General features: G+C 41.3%; 1 protein-coding gene and 1 long non-coding RNA gene across 5 annotated transcripts in view; both read left to right on the top strand.

Annotated features, from left to right (window-relative positions):
* The first annotated feature begins 2,429 nt into the window (after positions 1-2,429).
* LOC140591893 (uncharacterized) lies at positions 2,430-5,045 on the top strand. Its single transcript, XR_011992208.1, has 3 exons — positions 2,430-2,645; positions 3,760-3,828; positions 4,902-5,045. It is a non-coding gene; the product is annotated as an uncharacterized lncRNA (long non-coding RNA).
* Positions 5,046-8,405: 3,360 nt separating this feature from the next.
* plxnb1a (plexin b1a) overlaps positions 8,406-17,754 on the top strand; it is a 73,547-nt gene continuing 64,198 nt past the window's right edge. Inside the window, exons 1-2 of one of the 4 annotated variants that reach the window (XM_072713812.1) lie at positions 8,406-8,812; positions 14,241-14,355. The gene's annotated coding sequence lies outside the window, so the exon portion shown is untranslated. Of the gene's footprint in view, positions 8,813-12,172; positions 12,490-14,240; positions 14,356-17,754 lie in introns of those variants that run through there. The other 3 variants (XM_072713811.1, XM_072713814.1, XM_023805048.2) reach the window with 3 other exon arrangements.

Below are 17,754 nucleotides of genomic sequence, written 5' to 3'. Positions count from 1 at the left end.
GTGTCTCCCCCGCTTGTCTCGCCTGCCCTGCCTGTCTCACCCGTCCTGCCAGTCTCGCCTGCCCTGCCTCCCTCGCCCCGCCTGCCCCGTCCCGATCTCCCGATCTTCCCTCCTGGATCCACCCGGCTTGTCGTCTCCCCGTCTCGTCACTACCTGTAGGACTGACCTTCCCGGATACTGGACCCTGGCGACCTCCCCGACTACTCTCTTTGATCATCCCATCTGGCTTTGGTGTTTTTGGTTGTGGCAATAAAGGCCGGTTGTACCGCATCTTGGGGTCCACTCCTGCTCTGTCCGCTTGGCATGACATTGACATTGACAAGATAAATTACTGTCAATATTACAGAACATGCTTTATGTCTACAGTTGTCTATAGTGTAAAAACTCCAAGTTTGGAGGGCTTTACTTTAGAAACAGTAAAATACCTTCAAACTCAGGCTATAGTAAGTGTAATAGTTGTAACACATGGTATTGAGCTTTCTAGCAGACATATGACAATAATTTGTCACCAATTGGGGGTTCTACCAAAGCAACATCCCCTATTTAAGATGGAACGTGTCCTGAGAACAAGAAGTTGGCAAATAAGTAGTCTGACTTCAGCCTCGTGAAACATTTCAACACTGAAAAAAAGTTGAAAAGTTCAAACTCTAGCTGTTTTATGTGAAACTTTAGTTGAAATGAACTGATTGCATTCACATGAATAAAGCTCAGTTATTTTTTACCAGTCTGTAATGTCTGAGCTTCTTTGAGAGATGTGATTATGCAGCTATGCTGGTAGCACCAAAGGTGAAGTTTGTAAGTATATTTAAACATTATAGCCATTATCAGGTCCCTGCCCATTTCTTCTGTATTGAGCACGTAATGAATGAGTACTGTAATGAGTACTGTAATGAGTACTGAATGTTGGCTTACCATTTAATATATCCAACACCTTGACTGTTTTAACAAGACAGTCAATGTTATTCATGTTATGTGGGGTGTTCATAATGTTTTGGCTCATTTTAGTACACTGGCTATTATAGCAATGACTACAGCACACTTGCTTCCATACAATTAGCACAATAATTACAAATATTTGATGTTGCGGTGCTGCCTCTGTAGAATCCCAAAACATTTACCCTCATTCTCTTCAGGGTGATCCTCTACTATGAGACCTGTCATACTTGGGGCTGGCCGCAGCCTTACTGTGACTCTGTAGTTGATAAACAAAATGAAAGATGGATAGATAGACTTTTTCTGATCCCATGATTATTATTTTATTTTTTTTATCATTTATTCTGAACAATTTCAAATCTTGTATCAGGAACATTGTCCTTATGGGCCACTATGTCCATTCACAACGTTTAGCCCAGGGGTGGGCAATCTTACCCAGAAAGGGCTATTGTGTATGCAGGTTTTCACTGCAACTTCCTAATTAGATTACTAATTAGAGGACTGATTGGCTGGAGAGTCCTCACACCTGGATTTGAACAGCTGCCCTAAACGTTACCCCCAAAACCTGCATACACACTGGCCCTTATTAGAGTCAGCAACAAACTTCTTTAGGTTTATCTGCAAAAACAAATGAATAATTATCCTTCATGTAGTTTGTGGTTGTTACGGCGCGTACAAACAGGCAGGAAGCCAGGGATCAGGAACACGGGGTTTAATTAAAGCACAACACAAAGCACGCAATGATACAACATCAATGACCGGACTGGGGATACTAACACAGACATGGACTAAATACAATGAACTAATGACAACAATCAGAAACAGCTATAAAACACTGGGATTCCACATGAGGTTGACGAGGGGGCGTGGCACACGTTAGGATCGGACGGAGCGGGGCGTGACAGTGGTACTGATCATGCCATTAATTGTGTATAAGGCTGCACAACTAAATTTGCTCTATGGGCTACACAATACAGTAAAATTTTTCTTACATTCTCTTGTATATTCAGTGCAACAGCTTCTGGTTAATTCTGGCTACCAATCTTCAGATGATAGAAAAGATGTGTCAGTGTGGAATGACCATTATGTGGTAAAAATTAAAACTCATTAAAACTTGCTTAAAAGTGGTTGAACAGTTATTATATAATATATAGTATTTACTCACATTTGTGTTTTTTCAGATCCAGTCGTTTATCTAAATGATATTCTTGCTTGATCAGGTATGTGTTCATGATTGTGGATGACACTACAAGTTACTGGTGAAATGAAGTTTACCTGATATTGCCTGATATCCATGCTGTATGTGCAGTATTGATGATTATAATAGATTTTTTTCTATAACAATGTTTAGAGATAACTCAACGCAAACCCCCCCCCCCCCCCCCCCCCCATTTTAAATGCTGATCTAGGGTGACTGTGGTAGCAGGTGGGCTAATCCAAGGTATGTACAGTATGGACCTGACTGACGACGACGATGATGATGATGATGATGATGATGATGGCTTGGCAGCTACCTCCTGTTCATTACTTCCTGTGACATCCATTTGTCTTTACAGATATAGACAGAGTCTACAGTTCTTCTGCTGGTGCTGGCAGAATGAATCAAGAACCCCTTTAAACCAGATACCAAGATCTACTCAAGAATCTAGAAGATTGCAGAAGTTTTCCTGCCATGTCCATACGGCTGTCCTGTACTGTGCATGCACACTGAGGTGACATAACACTTGCTGGCTACGCTGCATTCCTTCTTTTCTTACTTTGATGTTTTATTTGTCTGAATATGCGTCTTCTAGTCCAGCCACATGTCACCTCGCGACTAGACTATTGAAGCTCTCCTCCAGTAGCTTTACCAGTTTGTTCTGTCAGACCTCTGCAGATGATTTGAAAGAAGGCAGCACATGTGATATTCAATCAGCCGAAATGCTCTCATGTTACGCCCCTCCTGGTCTCTCTTCACTGGTTCACTGTAGGCGCTTGTATCAAGTTAATGTCCATGGTGCTGGCTTTCAGGGCCATTAACTGACAGCCACCTATCCCCATCAAGGGGCTGCTTATGATCTATGTCCCATGTCGCCCTCTTCAGTCAGCAAACCAACACTGCCTGGAGCTGCCTGCACCATGCAAGAAGGTTCACTCCAAACATTTCGTATGTGTGATTCCCCGATGGTGCAATGAGCTGCCAAACCACATTCAGTGATTTGAATCCCTCTACACCATTCATGAATTCCTCTACTAGCCTAATGTCATGTTCCCTGGATGTTCTTATTGTTGCACTTCTGGCCAGTGAATAGTCAGTAATGCTTTACATTAACCACACCTCCCTAATGCACCCATTATGCATTCATAGAACATTCAATACACCTTCACAATGCATTCATAGAACATTCAATACACCTTCACAATGCATTCATAGAACATTCATAAGCAGCATGTAAGTACAGTATACCATAACATGCTAACATACCTTAACAGCTTTAACACATTAATAACAAACATTATTTGATAATAACAAACATTATAATTAAATAATGTAATAATGTATATTAATAACAAACATATTGATTACATTTGTACCCAGGTGTTCATTAGAAGCTCAGCCTAGCTGCACTTACAGTATATATGCCTAGTCGACTTGATGACACGGATGTTTGTAAGGTGCTATTTGCCTCACGCGTATGTCTCTTTGGACAAAAGCATCAGCTAAATTAATGAATAAATAAATTAAACTTTGTTTAATGTGTGCCTTTAAATAGTCCACAGTCTATCCATATAGTTGTGCGTGTTTGAAATGTCCCATCCAGAGTTTCTTTGTGTTTCCTGAGATAGGATCCAAGCTCACTGCCATCTTCACTGATGAAGCGGTTAAGGAGAATGAATGACAAAAGCCTCTGATAGGTATGTATACACACATTATGTATACACACAAGTGCAACTGCTGTCACAACTGCTGCCATTCAGCATAAAATTGAATGTCACTTTCCACGTGTCAACCTGATCTTCTAGTGACTCCTGCTGGTGATAATTGGTACTGAGTTGCTGGGCTGCAGATTGCATATTTAAAATGTATTTTCAGGTTTACAATGGTGTGTGTGTATATATATATATATATATATATATATATATATATATATATATATATAATGCAAAATTTATTAAAACAATGTGATGTGGCTTTTAAACTAGTTCCCATATGTGTATTACTAGTGTGTATCTACCCTGTGCTTTGAATGACCAGATGTTCGGTGGGGTGTAATTTCACGGAAGTGCACTGTCCCATGCAGTAGACACCCCAGGGTGAGGACAGCTAAATTATGGTTGTTAGGGGCAACCTGTGGGGAATGGTGCGTGCAAGATGGGATCAGACTAGGCATAAAGGCAGTGTTTGTAATGTTTAAGCCCATAATACATTTATGCATAAGAAGAAAAATATTTTTATAGAATGATCTTGGAAGCGAAATGAACAAACATGACAGATTGGCAGGAATTGTCCATCTCTGTCCATGTGTTTATTTTGGAATGTTCACCTTGTTTTGGAGTGTTCACCTTGTTTTGTAGTGTTCACCTTGCGAGTTTCTTCTGAGAGTCCAACAGTATTCAGTAGGGCAGTATCAGTACACAAAATTCACGTTTCGCTACAAACCTTGGTTTTGGGTTCATGGTATGGTGCAATTTCGATACAGCAGCTTTAAAATAATTTATTACTAGGACTGCAAAAACAAACACTATTAGGAATAGTTGTAAACCGATGTGTAAACCAAACAGGCAATGTCTGTCAACGTATCTAAATAGCAAAACCAAAGAGACATTGTAAAAATTAATAGGTAAACTTAATTAATACTTGAAGAGTAAAAAATGATGGAGATAATATTACTATGTATGCATGTATGTAAGAAAAGTATATTTCAAGATCTGTAAGAAAAAAAGCAGTAAGTCACAGCTCCTCTTGCATGTGCTGGGGCTGGATCAAGCTGGAAGACCATCTGTCCATGTGTGTGACCGGCCAGCTTGATACTTCAGTGGCATGGAACCAGAGACCAGAGCAGATGCATCGACCTGCATGTTATATCGCAGAATCACAGTGACCCAGATGCCCGCGCATACCACCAATCTACTGGTAGCTTACAAAATGCTGACATGTATTTCATGGTTTGTCCCATCACACTGACGTGAGATTTGTGTTACACAAACTGCAGAAATGCACAAATAAAGGAGACATGGGGCACTGCAACGACGTGAGGCTGAAATGGAGTCAGCTAAGCAATGAAGCAACACTCGCAAGTATTCATTCATTCAATATCACAAAAAATATTCAGTTCAGAGTTGTGGTGTGCCTGGCATCAATCACAGAATACATTGGGAACGTAGCAGGATATACTTCAGGGTGGGATATTTGGAGATATGGGGCCACAGTGCTACTCCCAAATGAAAAATTGTGAGCTGTGGAAATGACTTTGTTTGTCGAGTAATAAAGGGGAGTTTAATGAACTGTAAAAGTAACAAAAGATAAAACTTAAGCAATGCATATGAACTCAGACATAGGCTCTGGAACCTGCATTTGATAAGTAGGTATAGGATAGAATGGAACAGAATAGAATACAACAGCCACTTTTATTGTTAGTAGAGTGTGTTAATACTAGGGTATAGAACATGGACGGACATTTACATTCAAAGTGTTTAAAATTAGATGTTTTGGTGTGAAAATTGAAAATGGTGAAGAAGAGAGATCATGTGCCATTGAAAAGACCTAAATGCCTTTGGGACTAAAGGTCAAAGAGCAAATGTATGAATTGCGAGAAAGACATCGAATTGTGGTGCTTTGTACAAAAGATTATGATGTGCTGTGAGAATGCCGGCTGCTTACCAAAGCAGAGTATCCTACATCAAGCAGGCTATGTAGGGCAATCAATCCAAATAGGCCAAAGCTAATCAGCCAAGTGTGTAAATGCAATATGGGGTGGCCCCAAACATCAGGCCTCCGCGTGGCCGTGCCCAGTGTGTCCTATGGGGGGTGAGTGTCTCCATTATCATCCGGCAAATAATGAGGCAGAACTCCATTACTAATGGATGGGAAATCGGTGTCTACATGGCGCTGCTTTGAACAAAGAAGGATCACATTCTGTGTCAAAAGCCCAAATTCTGCATTTTTGTCCAACTAGTTCTGATTTAGTGAACCGAGAATCTGTTTAAATTTTACAAACATGTTTACTCATTTTTATAATAAGAATGAGACAGGTCTCAGGAGTCATCTGGATGAAATGAGTTTGTGAGCTTGTAATTAATTTTCCACCATTTAAAAGTAAAAAGACAAATTCAAAAGCTCGATGTTTAGCCTAATCGCAAAACCTGCAAGCACACCACAAACATGTTGACCAAACTCTCCATAAAGTCTCACAGGCATATATATATATATATATATATATATATATATATATATATATATATATATATATATATATATATATATATAGCAAAACAGGTGTAGATAATTACCAGTTAGGATAAAAAAAAAATTAACCACCTAAATTTGACATAATTACTTGTAAAATACAGCTGTTTCAGATGAAGATATGAAATAATTAACATTATCTGGCCCTTAGGACTCTAAATGAATACAATGATACTTGCAATGTTGGAATTTCCAGGGTTCCCGAGACAATAGAAATCTGAGAGCGTTTTCCTCTTGTCACTCATAGTCCGGTTCGCTCCTGCCCTGATATTTTTTAGAAGAGGGCAGTGGAGGTTTGGGTCAGGGCGGTGACCCCTGAATGGCTGTGCTTTGTCTAAGCTTGGGGGGGGGGAGGAGGGGGGGGCAGGCAAGTCTGGGCAAGAAGCGATGCTTGACAGAGGTGGGATGGTCGTTAGGGGCGATGCCCGCTTTCTGTGCCCCTCCTTGCTGAGCTGAAGAAGGACCGATTCATGCAGCGATTTGGTTTAATTTGCTGTATTGGGTAACAATTAGGTTAAACCAACAAAAGTGCAGGCAGGTACAGTTACATTAGTGGGTTTAAAGGAGAAAAACACATATGTCATAATTCTTAAAACTTTTAAAATGGACAAATGAAAAAGGGTGAAATAGAGCAGAACCAGTGACCAGCTCAAATGATCCAAAACCGGTGTGCTGAGAAATCTAAAACATGGTCAGCTTTATAACATTATAACTTATTGAATATTACTGTGATTCATACAATAACACATAAAACTGAATTTGGTATTAGTATTGAGACCAAATTAGTAAGACTGACTAAGTTGACTTGCTCTGATCACACTGTCAGTGAAGCAACAGCAAGACAAATGAGCAGAAAAACGCAACGGAAACTCTAAGTGGGAGGCCTGAACACGGGGGGCCTGAACACAAGAGGCCTGAACACGGGGGGCCTGAACACAGGCTTTATCCGGGCACCAGTGGCTGCTAAGGCAAGGTGCTGGGGCTCCCTTTCTGATGCATGTTGGTATTCAGCTGGTGCCACGATCTAGGCTCCACAAACGAGTCAGTGTTGAGGGGCACGCCCGTCCACGCAGCCGCGTCCACACCTCATGGGCGGCGGGCAGTGAATGCCCCTCTCTCATTCTCCCCGTGGTTATTTAACTACCTATCGTTACTATGCTTTCACGGCACGGCGCTAAACAAGGACGCCTTTTTACAGCTGCTCTAAAAGGGGGAAAGCAGGGTGAGGGACAAACAAGCAGAAAAGGGGCTTCGATTTGGAGAGAAAGGCACAGACCACACACAATTACATTTGCAATGAAATTACTTAAGAGTCATCTTAAGGCTTACTGTGTTCACCCTTCACACGCTCATACATCTAATATTTTAATGAAGCGATTCAACTAAAAAAAGAAAAGTAAATTGAATCTGCTGGCCTGTGCACAGTAAGGTGGGTGTGTGGCCTGTGATCGAACTGTTATCAGGTCAAATCCAAATCCACTGGGCCCTTAACCCCCAGCTGCCCCAGAGACTGTCTAACTCTGCTTTCTCAACAATATACATTGCTTAGGGTAAACCCACATGCCAAGCCTGTAATAAAAATGATCTTACTACAACTGCCGTATAAAAAGCGCAGTATCCTCGTTTATGGTGCACACGGCATAAACACCAAGCTGGTGAACTGTAACACTGCCTCGATTGAATTTTTTTTTCTAGAACGCTCCTGAACAAAACGTCATAATACACCATATAGCGAAATCAGACATATACTGGAAAGGGAATGCATACTGAAATGTGTATAAAATATTTTAGAAAACATTTAAAATTGATTACAATAATGAACGGCTATTTATATAAGGAAGCAGGTGATCTTAAAAGGTCCGATTATTGACGGCACTTTCCGACCAAAATTAATGCAGGTGCTGTCCGTGGACCTTCTAAGCGCGGCTGTGACCGCGGCCAGGGGGTGGCCCCTTTAAGAAAATCGACCCAGCCCCATACCATGTCCCAGCCCCCTTTTAATCATTGCAGACGGGCCCACTGAGCTTCTCCCAAATCTATTCATTCCCTCCGGCTACTGTTGGCCGCTTGTGTGGTTCTGTCTGTGTGTGTGATGCGCTGGGAAGCGCTTTTCATGCGAGTCCAGCGGCGAGGCGTGCAGAGCAGCGCGAGCACGAGCAGCATCCTGGCCCCAATAGTGCAGTGAGGGAAAGTTGCGCTCAGTATTAAAAACAAAGCAAACTTTACTCAGCTACTGTAGTTAAGCGTTTCCCCGTTTCGTAAATACTGCAATCAATAATGCTTTAGAGAGATTTTCTTTTTGACTGCGCATTTGCTCGCAGCATAGAATTGCTAGAAGTAATACATCGCATAAGGATTTTGTGTCGAGGACTTCAGTGTAAAAAGAAAAGAAAAAAAACATAAAGAAAATCAAATTCTGGAAATCTGAATAAGGTAAGACTTAAAATTTCGCGTAATAGCAATAGATAGCTTTTTTTATTTTCAGTGAACAATGGCTGATCTGTAGGTTTCATTTTGTTGAAATTATCATAACAGAAGTTGAATCTTAGTTATTGAGCCACAGCCTTCCATCGTACACGCAGTTTAAGTTTTTTTTTTTTTGCAGTTAATGTCAGCTCGCTTTATTTTTGACTGCGTGAATAGCGGCGGTTTATATGGAAAATAAGCGGCTGTGTTATCAGTGTTTTTTCGTCCTGGTTCGTTTACTAAAGTTTTTAGCGATAATGATTTAAAAGTTCATTTTCTTATAGGACCGAGCACCTTTCTGCATGATGTGTATGCTGACAGAGCCCAATAACCGTTTAGTTGTAAGTCTGTTGTCATTGTCATTGTCTTCATGGAGACTGCCCTTTTGTAGGTTTTCATTTATTAAAAATGTAAACTATTATTAAAACTTTAAATTGTCTGGTTTAACTTATCTGTAACAGCACCGCCCAATTTTTAATATATTTATTTAATGTTAATATTAAATTGTGCGTCATCTGAGGTGTCAAGATGCAAAATATCGGCGCCGTCCTAGTGCTGACCTACAGTACAGCTGGGAATGAATGGCTATAAAAAAGATTAAATCCACCAGGTGGCGCTGCTTTGCGATTATTATTATTATTATTATTATTATTATTATTATTATTATTTTAAATAATATAACCATGACAGGCTGATTTTATTCTAGAAACGTTATTTGAATATTACTTTCATAAGTTCAGATTGTGTCCTGGAACACATGAAATCTACTATGAAATGATTCCAGGGTAATGCTTTCTGTAAGACTCATATAATATGTTTTATATGTTTCTTAATGCTGGGGCACAGCTATACATTTTGTATAACTCCACACAGGATTTGAATGCGTTCCCAGCCATATGTACGGTGAAACATTGTTCCGCACAGTAACCTGTGTGTTTCTGAAATTTCTGATTTCATGGATCTTTACTGTACAGCCGCAGACATAATTCTAATCACAAAATAACCGAGAATCTTGAAACACTTGCTGATCAAAAATAAGGACGTAATACAGGATGTTAAGACAACCAGTTTGTTGTTTTGATTATAATAGTCCATTTAGCTCATGTTTGAAGCCATATCCAGGTATTTGATAATAATTATTTTAATCATAATACTTGATTAATTACATTTAACATGAATATTTGTCATAAATAACTGCTGAATAATATAATTCCCCTCAAAATACCCTTGATATTTAAAGTGTAGCAGCAGTGAAGTAGAGCGAATCCAGTTCTGAAGATGTACTTATAATTAACTTTAGGTTTAATTCTTTACAGTTATGGGACAAGTCTGTCACTGATAAGTTTGGAATAACACAGGCTGACTGGCACGGTTCAGAAGCCGGGGGCCAGGCCGGCAAGTTGGGGCACATGTTTGCTTGGGTCACGTCTTCAGCTCGCAGCTGACTTTCCCTCAGAAGGAATTCCACCTGATCATAACCATTTGGGTCAATGTGGTTCGTGGCAAATTTGCTTTGTTTCTTCAAGCCCATATTTTGCTGCCGGAACAGCAAAGTAACAGCAGCGGAGATAATCTTTGAAAAAAATAAAGGTTCAGTTTAGAGCTGACACTACTGATAGTATTAATATTCAAGTAATCTACAAACCAATTTAATGATTTCTTTGGATTCTGGGAGGAAATCGAAGGATCTGGTGTAAAACAACACAATCAATGCAGTGTTGTGCGATGACTGTGCCACGCTCTGTGCCACCCTGCCACCATGCCACCCTGCATGATGTGTGATGTTAATATCGGCATTGCATGCTATGCACATGCAACTGTCACACAGGACGAGCCATATCACTGTCAGCTAGGTTAAGACAATGTGCGGTAAAACATTTTTACTCTGTTGTAGTAAACAAAACATAGCAAGCTCCGCGATTTTGTAGTTTCTTTTCAAGAGTATCTAGCACGTGTTAATAAAAAAAAATCAGCATAAAGCTCACTGCTGCTGCTCCTGCATGAGCTCTGCATGCACATTCTGAGCCAATCATAATCACACACACAGTGTGGCGCATAGGTGAGAAATTTAACAAGAAATAGTGAAGACAAGAAAAGCGAACAATGACTGGTCAATAAAAGACATTGCTCTGTGGAAATATTTTGGGTTCCATAAAGACGATATTGAACAAAGATTTGTCAGCAGTGCTTTCTGTCTGCAATACCACTAACTTATTTGACTATTGGTAGATAATAAGATCTTATCGAGAATTATTGTGGGCACATTTTCAACTCATTTTTGTTTTATAAATATTGCAGTATGTATCTCGAAAATGTTTAATATCACAATGTGAATTTTTTCCAATACCGTTCAGCCCGTCTCACGTAATACATTCAGAAAAATATGTATGTGTATATACATATATATGTGTGTGTGCATGTATATATATATATATGTATATATGTATATATAATGCTTTTAAATTATTAATATTATATGGTTATTATTTACCGCATTGCAAGCTGATGCAGCTAAGGAACAGGGTCAGCTTTCATTTCAGTGGTGATTATCTTAAGAAACAGGAGTCGTAGAAAGAAGTAAATTAAGCTAAATAATTTAAATCAAACTGATGACAAAGATAGGCTAGGCTACTCCAAGATATAGCTTATCCGTGACTAACCTCGCATTATTGGGTGAGTCCGTGGATGTCTTCTTCTAAGACGTTGTTGCATTGCAGCCCTGCTCTTGTGATATTTCAATTCTGCTCTTGTGATATTTCAGTTCTGCTCTTGTGATATTTCAGTTCTGCGGTGACTGCATTTTCATTCACTTTTAATGTGAAGTGCTCTCATGCAACTCAGGCCTTCGCTCTCTTTTTAATTGGACCTTCACCCACTATTAGGCATCTTCCTTCCCTCATTTTGCCGAGTGATGAAGAAGGCAAGTTTCAATCAGGTCTTTTTTTTATAACTGAGTGATTGAATTAAATCGAGTAATTACGACAGTTCTAGTTCAGTTACTGTATTTGTCTTTATTTTTCACATTTTGTGCCCTAATTTGAATACAGTAATTTGGGAGATGGGAGATCATAGCAGCTGGTCTCACAGCTGGGCCGTGCCTCGTTGGCTTTGGGCGTCGCAAAGACCCGTCAGGGCCGGATCCTCGTGTCCCTCTTCATGTCGCTCAGCAGCGCCCCCTTCAGTGTCTTTATATTTTTTGAAAAGACTGCCATCTGCCCTCCTCAGCATTATCCCGTGGTTTGCCTTAATGGGCAGCTCTCTGTTTGTCTGCACTGGCAGCGGGAAAGCGGCAGGCCAGGGAGGAGTGAGGGCAGGCCAGGGAGGAGTGAGAGCAGGCCTCATGCAGATGTGATTAAGCAAGGCTGCCCATGTGATGATTCAGCCCTTGGTTTTAGTCTAAGCCGACGCTGGAGCCGCGGCGAGAGTTAACCTGAAGTTAAGTTTTTTGTTTGCTCATGGAATTAATATAAAGGCTTTTCTCACATTTCTGCTTGTGAAACTTCCCTCTTGTGCTGCTGAGTTTCTGTTTCGTCTTTCACGAGCTGTGAATGACCACAAGTGAGGTCTTCTCCTCCAGACTTTGAGGGACACTCCCTTGCTGCATGCGCTTGTCATCCAGTCAGCCCACCCTTGGCAGTCCCGCTGTAAGTCTTGCTTTTTCCATTCTAAGACATTTTGCAGGCTGTCACCCTCTCTGCTTCTTACACATTTTCCTGTGTCTGCATCATGATGGTCTGCAGTTACCTGTAACTGACAGCGATTTAGTTGGTTGAAAATACCAGCTAGCCTCTTTTCCTGGTTATACATATGAGGTGCAAATGCAGTTTTACTGTATAGGTGATCATTTAGCTGTAGTTGTCCAGGATACAGTAGTTCCTGAAATTCATTTAGTAGACCAGTGCTTGTTTAACCGGCCATTTCTTTAATGAATAATGAAAGGGGCGATACTTGCTTCACTTCATCCAAGTCATTTATCTTTTCCTGATAGTACTATCAAGGTTCGATTACAGGATCTGACGCCAGACTCTCTTAATCAAATGAGGATATTTGTCCGCCCTCCATTCCACGTCATCGGTATGGGCTCTCAGTGAACCTGAAGCCTGTCACTGCAATTTAGAGACAGCAGCCATGGATTTTTGGACTGTGGGGGGAAGCCTACTCAAACAGAGGGAGGACGGGAGTCGACCCTGCAGGGCTGGCAGTGGGAGGCTACAGTACTAATGACTGATCCTCCATGCTGACGCCCCAGTAAAATAGTGTTGTATTTAAAACCTTATACCATTATGTTCAGTCCTGCAGCTGCGTGGCTTCTTGAGCTGACCTGACGTCTTGTTCACTGTCTTTTGGAGATGAAGCAGCACTGATAGACTTTAGAGATGCCTGAGACCTGTCTGGGTCTGCCTCATGTCCACTGGATCTTAGGTGAGCTCACTGTTAGTGGAGCACTGCGAGAGAAACGCCAGCAGATCTTGGCATGCTTTTGTTGGCAGCACAGGGCAGCATATGACAGTGTTTTACACTAATGCGCTCTTCCTGTCTGATTAGCAACACCGAACACCAGCTATGGATCCTGAACCGGGGCCCTGAAGTCTTGCAAATCACTGGCTCTCAGCACTGGCAGGCGGGTTTGCTCCAGCTTTTGCTGCTGTTTCTTACCTCCCTCGCTTTCCCTTGATCCAATTCCACGCTCATGGTGAGCTTGCTTCCCATCCATCTCCTGGCAACCACAGTCCGGAACAGTGCTAAGAAACTGAATTAAGATTAAATGTATTTATTCTCCAGTGGGGTGTCTGTTAGATGCAGACGCCTGGCAGCAAAACTGGAAAAACAAAGACATTGCTGGACTATTGGATTTCAGAGGCCAAACCAAGGACAGTATGTCCTGTCTGGTGGTGTTTTAAGGTTTTAGCAGCCTGGGATATGGACAAATTATCAAAGTATCTCAGTGATACTTTCTACTTTCGCCATGGTCCATTCTAAACAAACCAATTGAGAAAAACTGTAATAGTTAACGATGCTGTTGAGTCCATCTCAGAAATGGCCAAAAACAATCTTTTGCCTCTTCATCCATCTTCATAAGTCTTAGTTTCTCTTTGGTCACAGTGGATTATAATATTAGTAGTCAAAACAAAGGCAACAACATGAGATATCATGGTCACATGACACCTGTTTGCCATTGTTATTAATAGGGGTGTTTTTGGTTGTTATGAGCAGTTACTCTACTCCAGTAATTTGTCGGCATGACCTGTGGCTCAAGGTCTTTTGACGGCCTGACAGTTCGGCCCTATCGTCAGCCGATGCTAACGCTAACGCTAACACGGTGCTCATCAGAGTTAAAGTGTAACACCCCCCCCCCCCTCCCCTTTCGCATTTCCCTGTTTAAAATGGCATTTAGGCATTCCATGTGAGCAGGTGGGGAGGCATTTTGGGACAGCTGGTGTCAGGGAATCTGCCAAACCACAGCTAAGCTGTTACTGGTGATGACCATCCGTCTGCCTGCCGCACCCTTGGTATGTGAAACCTGCATGCGGAATGACTCCTTCGCTTAGCGGATACGCTTGCCCGGAATATTTTTACACTTCATTCCGCTACGTATCCAAATTTTGCACAACTTGCAGTGCTGGTTAGTTGTTAAGAGCAGCTCTGCTTTGTGGGATTTCCCTGGCCAGTTAATTGTTACAAATTTGAAACGTTAAATGCATGGAGTCGATAAACTTCAGTCTAACTGAAGGAAAGCATCACATATTCTAGGCTTTTAGGCACATATACCAATATGCGATCATTATATCTGAAGAGCTGGAAGACCCCTCCATCCTTCCAAATGCTTTTCTGATGGAGCTTGTGTTGGCGCCTGGAGCTTGTCCCTGGCAGCACATGGCACAAGGCAGGGGTCCAGCCTGGAAGGGATGCCAGCCCGTTCCGGGGCACGTATGCATTTATATATTTGGAACAAACCTCATTATGCACTGTATCCAACTTAATAGTATTAGTTGAACCCCCTATTACAGTAACTGTCAATCACAATATTGTCAATATGCTTAAACTCCTCCCCCTCCTTCTCTCCTCCATCCAGTACAGGGTTGCATGTTACACATGAAAGGCGTTAATTGCGAAGTGGCTGCTGCCTTCCGGACCCATGGGCGCGTCATAATGTGTCTTTAATAAATGTAAATATTCTCTTAAAAATCCTATGCATTTCCTGCTTTTTAGTCTTTATTGTATCTGGTCGATCTAAATTGCTGCCGGCCCGTCGGGCCACAGCGGACACAGAGCAGACAAAGCTCGCCTCTCTGAGGATGCCGGCTCAAGGCCTGCATCCCTAAGCTGTTTTTCTGTTTGCTGAGACCATGTTGTACTCCAGCTTCACGTTCTAATTCATGTCCTTTAATGCCAAAAAAAATGGATGCTTGTGATGTTGCTTAGAAAATATTGGTTTTAGAAAATGTTTTAATAATATCTTGTGTCATCGCCTCATTGTATTTTATTATAGACATTTAACCCATTATATGTAATTTATGACAAATTTGTCAGATAAATAATACATCTGTAAAAAAATTCTTCTTATCGGGTGGGTTTGTAAATTGCTACCTGAGTAGATTGAATGCAAAGTCTCATGTTTGGCTCGAATTTAATCAGCTCTTCAAACCTGGAAATTCAGTATTAAATGCGAGATATTGCCCAAAGGGAAACGGTATTGTGCAATAAACTGTCCCACGGCAAAAGGGGCGTGAAACGGCCGTGCCCTTATAATGGAATGTAACTTTGTGGGCAGAGCCATGCGCTGCCCAGCGCGGTGAAAATGGCACGATGCCGCTGTCTTTACCGCCCAAAAGGGAAAGGGATACAGACTGTGCTGGAACTGTGCCAGGGTCCCCACAAAGGAGAAGCAGGCGCAGCCAGCCATTCATGTTTAATGAGCTTCTTCCCCTAGCCTGTGACACCACCCCGGGTGGTAATATTTCAGAAGGAAGCCGTGATGCAGCATGCATAGTAATATATTCTAACCTAAGTTACAGTATTATTTTATTATGACTTTATTATCTAATATGCTACCATATGTTAGCATCAAGCCCCACACAAATAGGCGTGTGTCCATCCAATCTGAATTTCACATTTGATGTGTGGTCTACATTGGCTCTGCTTCTGAGACGTGCCAACTCACACAAGCAGGAACTAAACAACCGTTTATATATTCACAGGTGGTCATGGGAAGGAATCTGTGTCCACAATCTTTAAGCCAAAGTTGTTGTTTTTTTCTTATGTAGACAATGGTAGCAGTAATTAGAGGGCTGGCAAAAGCATTAATTTATTCCATGCCATGTAAAAATAGCGTCTATTAAATTAAGCTGTTCTGAACATGGGAAACCTGGTGTAGTGTGACACAGTCTTTATCTGAAGCACTTAAGCTATGTGGAAATTCATTGTGTGCAAAAGTGTAAGTGATGCTTCGCTATGTTAGACAAGCACTCTACCATCTGGAGAAAGTGCCGCTTTGAGTCCACACTTCAGCATGGCATTGAAAACATCGAACAGTCAGCATAATCAGTCAAAGGGTTCCGTTAGAATTTCCCTGCAGTAGAATTTTCTCACTGACTGCTTGGAATTTGCTTAATCTGTTTCGTAGTCTTTAGGGAAACATTGATGTTTGCCGTGTAGATACTGTGGTAAACATTTTGGTGGCCAATGCACAGTTACATGCATTATATTGCTGATCAGCTTCTGTCTAGTTTTCCTCAGTGACAGCTGGATGTGGGGGGTCTTGTTGTGTTTTTGTAGTAAAAGAAGGGGATGAAATAGTAAGAGGTAAGAGGACAAATTACATGGCTGTGTGGGGGGAGGAATTGGAGTGTGGGCTAGTGCCAAGTAAGCAACCACCAGGAGACGCAGTGCAAAGATATCTAGCCTGTTGGACCACTGGTCAGCAAATAAACAGCTGTCACTTCCTGGGACATTCCTGAGCTGATATTTAGCAGGACTTACTTGTGATCCCTGACCCACGAGTCAAGTGATCGGTCTTTGTCGTTGGTTACAAGCTTCGCAAAAATAATTTGTAGCCCTATTAATCTGAACAGATTGTATGGTAAGATAATGCTTGTTGGACTGTGAGTCTGGAGCTGAAAAGAGTGCCCTTTGATAACAATGGAGCCCAGGTTGGTTATGAAGGTAGCAGGGGTTTTTACACTGGGTCTCCTGTGGCTCCCAGATCACTCGAGTGGTTTGTTGCTAAGCTGGAATGGAGGAATCTGGCGAGTAGCATCATCATCTATGGTGGCCAAGTTCAGGCGGCCACCTTTAATCTACTTGGTCCTAGTAAACCAAGAACATTGCCCTGAGGGTACATGCAAGATTTGGCTGCCTTTGGATGGGCACAGAAGATGCACTTTTTCTTCTCCATGAAGTCACGAATGAGCTTGGAGATTTAGGAGAATCAGGGATGCTTTGAATTCAGTGAATGACATGATAATCCAGATATACTATATTGTGGTCTTATAGTTGAACTTTGTTTTTCGTTTTCTTAGGACGTTATACAATTTTAAAATCAATCTAACACACAACCAATTTGAAATTAAAGGTTGTATGTTGTAATATTGCCATGAACTGGTAATAATACATCACTACTGCTGGAAAAACATGATTCTATTACTGTCAAGTTGGGCCCTAGTGTCACGTGGTAATCTCCTTGAGCTATTTTCAGTATCCCATATCCAGAGTAGTGAAAGTTTAATGGTTTTACCTCACTTATGACTCGATTACTAAACAGCTGTCATAAAAAAATCTGTAATTATCAGGTTTCTGGATTTTTAAAAAAATCTGCAAACACCTGTACCCAGTATTTTTACTAATTTATTTAAACCCCTTTTGTCAGAAAATTGCCCCATGCCTTTTCAGTTTTAGTCCAATTTGTTTTA

The sequence above is a fragment of the Paramormyrops kingsleyae genome, chromosome 6 (genome assembly GCF_048594095.1).
Source record: "Paramormyrops kingsleyae isolate MSU_618 chromosome 6, PKINGS_0.4, whole genome shotgun sequence".
Classification (NCBI taxonomy): Eukaryota; Metazoa; Chordata; class Actinopteri; order Osteoglossiformes; family Mormyridae; genus Paramormyrops; species Paramormyrops kingsleyae.
Note: the sequence above shows the minus strand (reverse complement) of the source record. Positions and strands in the feature narration are given on the sequence as shown.